Genomic DNA, 6,394 nt, shown 5'->3' with positions numbered 1-6,394 from the left:
TGAGAAATCTTTGATCTATATTTGGTTTAGTCTAAATATGGTTTTTGATTGAAAGGTTTTGGACTATGACTCTTTCAGAAAACTGCTATGTGCAAAATCTTTGGTCTATATAATATTTGGTCTGAATATGGTCTTTGAATGAGACGTTTTGAGAGGTATATTCAGTGGAATACTTAAAAATGGTGTAAAAAATTGCAATTTCAAGCTTTATTGTTCATATAAGGTAGGTACCAGTTAACATTATTTTCTTTAAACAACCGAAAATAAAATGGACAGATGGTCATGGGAATGCATAGAATTCTGAAAAAAAATTTTGATGGCAGGCCAACAAGTGCTTGAAAAGGTTCACTAAATTCGAAAAAGATGAGCAAATAAAGAACTAGAGAATATTTTTAGGTAGAAGACTAGCCTAGAAAAAAACTTCTTAAAAAGGCCTGGCCTGTTAAGCCAGTAAAGAAAAAGAAAGTTATAACTTAAAATGTAACCGCTACAGAGAAAACATTTTAAAAAATTCTAATGACTTCCAAAAAAAAAAAATTGGGGGGGNGGGGGGGGGGGGGGTCATTGTTGTATACCCAAATAATGTAAAATGATTTGTATAATTTAGTGAGCTCAAGGTAGAGATGTCAGTGCAAAATATTTTTTAATAGAGCTTGATTTTCTTTTATAATAAAACTTTTAATTTTGCTACTGATTGTATGCATTTTTAATATGTATAGTTTCAGTATGTTAGTGTAATTATATTTATGTTAGGAAAATGTTTATGTAGTTACATTTTTCAACATTAAATGTATGTCAATTCTGCAATATGTTAAAGAAGTGTGATACTTATTGATTATATTTCTTAAACATAATTACTTCTTGCTATAAGTTGGGATATAAAAAAAAAAAAATTTGTGAAATTACTTTGTGCTAATCTATATTTACCTGTTATTTCACAATTGTAATTTTTCTGTTTCAGATGTTTCTCACCCAGGCCGTTTTTTTACCACATCAAAATTTGAAATTGGTAACCGTATTCGCCTTCTTCATTGTTGCTGTCTTTGTGAATATTCATCTGTTAAAATGTCTAATGTCAAGTCGCACATTAAAACTCACACTGGTGAAAAACCTTTTATTTGCTCTCTCTGTGGAAAATCATTTTCTCAAAAATGCAATTTAAAAATGCATCTGGAAAGACATCCTAAATTAAAACGTAGAAACACAATAAAGCTGTGAAATATTTCTATTTTACAAATTCACTTTCATAGGGGTCTGTTCAAATATTACACAAGAAACTAATAGAAAAAGGTGTTAATAATATTTCTCAATATTAATAATAATTTCTAAAATTCTCCTGCTCTTTAATGAAGACTCCCGTATTTTATGACTATCTCCTGTTTACCCATATATTCTCAAATTTCTCTGTATTGAAAATTGGCGATAAAATGTCCACTGATGGCGAAAATACTTTTCTTATTCCTCAACAGATAGTGCAGTACTGCAGCATGTTGAATGTTTATAGTTTGAGTACCGAGTTCGAAACCCAGTGATGGCTGATCGATATGAATTCGCATTCCGCTTGCTCCGACCACAGTGCTGGCGTGAAATATCCTCCATGGTAGACAGATCATAGGTTTGAGCCCCTTTGCCGTCAGTCTAACCGTGGAAGGTTCTCATGGTCTTCCTCCCCATGTAACGCAAATGTAATTTAGTTACATCAAAAAGTCCAGCACGAAGGCAAAATTTCTCTCAATGCTTGATCCAGGAGTCCCCTTGTCTTCTGGATTGGGTTCCAAATTACAAGGCTATGGAGTTGAATATTAGTAGTTTTAAGGCCCAAAATTGGGTCGGGTGTTCAGCAGCGACAGGTATGAAATAAAATATAGTTTGAGTAATAATAAATAATGGTTCAAAACTTCTTTAGATTAAGATTTATATGCATATTTTTTACTTTGCTATATGTAAGTGCTTATATTATTTCCATTCTTGATTTTCTCTTTTTGACTTACCTTATTATGCATGACTTATCAAAACTTAACTTGTAGCCTAAAAATGTCGCTAATAAAATATCCATTATTTTATTTCCCCAATGTTGGCAGGTATGCAGCAGGTGGTGCACTGCACAGTAACGTAAAAGGATTAATTGTTTTCTACTCTATGGAACTCTTTTAAGGGATTACATAGGTTTTGGCGAGAGTCAAATATTGAAATAAAGACAAAAATAGTTGTTTACAAAGCTATTGTTAGAGCAGTACTATTATATGGCGCAGAAACTTGGAAACAGACTAAGATCGAAATACAAAAATTAGAAACCTTTCAAAACAATTGTTTAAGATTTATTTTTAAAATTTTCTGGCCTTACAAAGTATCAAATCAAAATCTATTAAAGAGAGCTAAAATGAAAACAGTAGAAGATGAAATTAAAAAACGAAGATGGAGCTGGCTCGGACATATCCTTAGAATGCCCATAGAAAAAATTACATCTGTTGCGCTTACATGGGCCCCTGATGGTAAAAGAACAAGAGGAAGACCCAGACTTACCATCCATCGCATGTTTTTCGGCGAATTAAAAGAATGTAGAATATCTGGCTAGGAGGAAGCAAGATCTATTGCTAGAGACAGGAGGCGTTGGAGGGATATGCTGGAGGCCTTAAGTGCCCAAAGGCACGTAGAGGATAAGTAAGTAAGTAACTCTATGGCACTGTGCCATGAACATCATTCCTTGATTTCGCTACTAAATAAACTTTGTTAAAGGTGTTTGTAATGCCATAAAACCCCTAGATCATCATATTTAACATTGGCGCACCAACCTGGGACTGTGAAATTGATAAAGGTGAGGGCATCTGATTTGAATAATGGATTCATTTGATGATTTAAAGAACAAATAAATAAAAAAAACAATCTGCCCTTTAACAAAGCATATTTAGTAACAAAAACAAGGAATGCTGTTTATGGTACAGGGCAGGGCTCGAAAAACAGCCCCCGTCCGCCCGTCCTCGGTAGTCTAAAATTCCCCGCGGACAACGAATATCTCGAATCTGATGTCCGCGCAGACGGCCATTTTCCCATTAATTTTCGTGATACATTTTCACTTCTTGTTATTAGAATTGATGTTTTCTCTGTCTGGGAGTACTGCAGTGTTTGAAAGGGGCTTTTCAGCAATGAACTTACAGAAAAGAAAAACGCATTGCTTACTGGTCTTAAACAAGAAGCGTTAAACGTAATTATGAACATCTACCTAAATGGAAAACCCCTTTCAGATTTCTGTGCAGAAACCTCTGTAAATCATTGGCTTGATTGTAGAACTGGCAAACGTCATATTTGATTCATTTAAAAAACGCAGTACCCTCGGATAAATTGACATTCCAGATAACTTGACCTTTGTCATTTAAATTATTTAATGAAAGAAATACTAGGTTACTATTATTAACCTAGTATTTCGTTTATTACTGTATAATACTACAAGTAACTACTAATTCATTGTGAAATTTATATAAATGTTAGTAATAAATAAGAGAAAATTATAATAAATGTTTGTAATAAATAAGAGAAAATTATATTTTTATTTATTTAGAAGCGACGGGTTAGTTTCAAAGGAGGACGGGTACATTGTTGGGCAAGCCGTCCTCGGGGACGGGTAAAATTTCTGATTTTTTTTAGCCCTGGTACAGGGCCATAGAGGAAACTGAGTACTATTAATCCTTTTACATTACTCTGCAGATCTCCTTCTGTTGGACTTTAGAAATTATTATTATTAATATTGAGAAATGTTATTAACAGGAGGTCTGTAATTTTATCATATATGCTGACAACTCGGGAGGAAAGAAATGAGCTATGCTAGGATAAGACATTAAAATCTTCTTATTTTCAAAATTTGTTAAAAATGGAAGAAAAAAATATGCACTTTGAAAATTTTCAGAATTGAAATTAAATTTGGTGAGTGAATAAGTAGAAAGAAAAATTCATTTAGCAACTTCCAAAATTAAAGGTTATGAGCAGAGAAGGAAAACAAAAGATTTCTAAGGGCTATTCTACTCAAAATTTTATAAAATGTATTGAAATGTAGATTTAGTTTTCTGTAAAGTTATATCTTTTATTTGAATTTAAACCTAAAATTACAGTATTAGTAGTAGTTAAAATTAAAGCTTAAATTGGGGTGTTGTAACTCTCTTACATAGGCTTGGGAGGGGACTTGTTATTTGTTGATAAAGGGTAGGGGAAGTTCAAAATTGCCACAAACATGCTTACACAATATTTGAATGGTCCCTTGAAAACAAAATTATCATGTATTAAAAAAAATTTTAATTTTGTTGCAATATTTATTTATTCTGTTACAATAACTTAATAACATTCCTTTCTTCCAGTTTCTTTGTAAACATTTTCTTTTGCATTTAACTCTATTTCAAGATAATTACAATAATATCTATGTGATTAATTATTAATGTTTATTAAATTATCAATAATTATTCTGATTATGTTAATTAAAAATCTTCTTTGACAGTGAAATCTATTCACAAATGTTTAAATTGTTTTTCTTGGTTAATATGTATTTTTGTTTAATATTCACTTTTAAATAAAAGTAATAATTCATATTGAAATGTACAAATTAAATGACATTATCATTCTTTTACTATTGTTATTTTTTCTATGATACATTTGTTTTCCAGCTGTATAAAATTTTTCCAATGTGCTTAATAAATTATTTTTTAATAATCTTTGATTTATTGCTTCTAACTGATTCGTATAAATGATATTTTTTTTATTATAAATGCAATATTTGAAGTCTTGTCACTTAGAAACTGTTTCAAATGTGGTGAAACATGTAAGTAAGGGTAGACAAGCATTTTTGGGGAAGGGCTGCTGTGAAAAAAATAATTTTGTGTCCAAAGATCGCTGTAAATTTTGTTTATATTTTAATTTAGCAACTAATTTAGTTATTCTTTATTTTAACATCATTAATTTGTTTTAAAAATTGAACTGAGCAATCTAGTTAATAATATGTGTACAAAGTATATCTTTATTATTTATGAAGTACAGTAGAGCGCCGATTATCCAAACTGCTCAGGACCGAACATAGTTTGGATAATGAAAAGTTCGGATAATTGGAAAGTTGTTTAAAATCTAGTATAAATGATTATTATTTGTGCATTAACTTCGCACCTTTTGTAGGCTTAAGACTGGCAGTACTATCTAAAATAGCTCTGGCGTGTTTAAAATTTTTTTCCTTTTTCAATTTTTAAATATTTTTAATTAAATTTTTTTTTAATCTTTTTTTTTTCATTTTGAATTATTTTTTATCATATTTCAGTTTTTTATAATTTTTTTGTCAATTACTAATTTTATAACATTTTTCATTATTTTCCATTGCAAAAGAAATCCAGCAAAGATCTCTTTTCAAAGAAGACGCGTTTTTTTTTAGCAGCCATTTATCCCTTATTCTTTTTAAATAAATCAACTGAACTGGATCAACATCATTTTGACGTTCTAGCCAATTCACTGCGAAATCTTATGGATTGCATGCTTCTATATGAGAAGGTTCACTATCTTGAACTTGATCACCTACTTCTTTCACTTCGTCTGTAGAGTTCCGATTTTCATTCAAAATTTCAGCAGCAATCGTCATTTTCATCCGAAAGATCTACTGGTTCAGAAACTTCAGTTTCGTTTGTTTTTCTGTTAAGAATTTTATTCCAAGATTTAAGATTCCAAGCACTGTAATCACTAATTATTAACCATAAGTTACAACTACCCATTCCCCAATTATAGAACTTCAGAACTTATCAATTCATAAACTCCTTCTGCATTCCAACCATTGTAGACTATCAAAATGAAGCTTGCATTCTTGAAAGATAATTTTCTGTTGTAAAGGGGTATGTAGGTTTAACTGTATCACAATACATGTACGAATGGCTACTATAAGAAAACTGCTAAAAAGGTTGTAAATTAAATGTGGTCTTCAGATGTAGGGGTATTATTTATTCTTCTCAATTTAGAAAAATTGTCAGTAAGTTAAAAATTATTCTAAACTTAAAGAAAAAAAAAAATTTAGACGCAGTTCGGATAATAAGGGTTCGGATAATCGGCGCTCTACTGTATTTATAGTTTTGCATATGCAGTCGAACCTCGTTAATATGTTATTATGACCCAAATGAATTAAAATAAGCTTAAATGTTTTAACTACTTTGTTAAACTATTTTATTTATTTGCCCATCTGCTACTTCTAACAATAGAAGAAAATAGAAATAGCATTCTTCAGAATGAATGATTGCGATTTTATTCACATGCTTATTATCTGTGCTGTGTTCAGTTCCCTTACATGTTAAGCAATAATCAGCTTTAAAATTTCATGTTAAACATGCAAAATACAACACTAATTGATTGCTGACTCATGGGACCAAACAAGTGTTTCATG

General features: G+C 30.8%; 1 protein-coding gene across 1 annotated transcript in view; it reads left to right on the top strand.

The window, feature by feature from the left end:
* The window catches only part of LOC107442860 (uncharacterized), a 54,890-nt gene extending 50,195 nt beyond the window's left edge, over window positions 1-4,695 (top strand). Inside the window, exon 10 of the transcript XR_011637160.1 lies at window positions 962-4,695. The gene's annotated coding sequence lies outside the window, so the exon portion shown is untranslated. The remainder of the gene's footprint in view (window positions 1-961) is intronic.
* Window positions 4,696-6,394: the final 1,699 nt, after the last annotated feature.

Source organism: Parasteatoda tepidariorum, chromosome 7 (assembly GCF_043381705.1).
Source record: "Parasteatoda tepidariorum isolate YZ-2023 chromosome 7, CAS_Ptep_4.0, whole genome shotgun sequence".
Classification (NCBI taxonomy): Eukaryota; Metazoa; Arthropoda; class Arachnida; order Araneae; family Theridiidae; genus Parasteatoda; species Parasteatoda tepidariorum.
The sequence above is the reverse complement of the archived record's forward strand: the minus strand, read 5'-3'. Positions and strand labels throughout refer to the sequence as shown.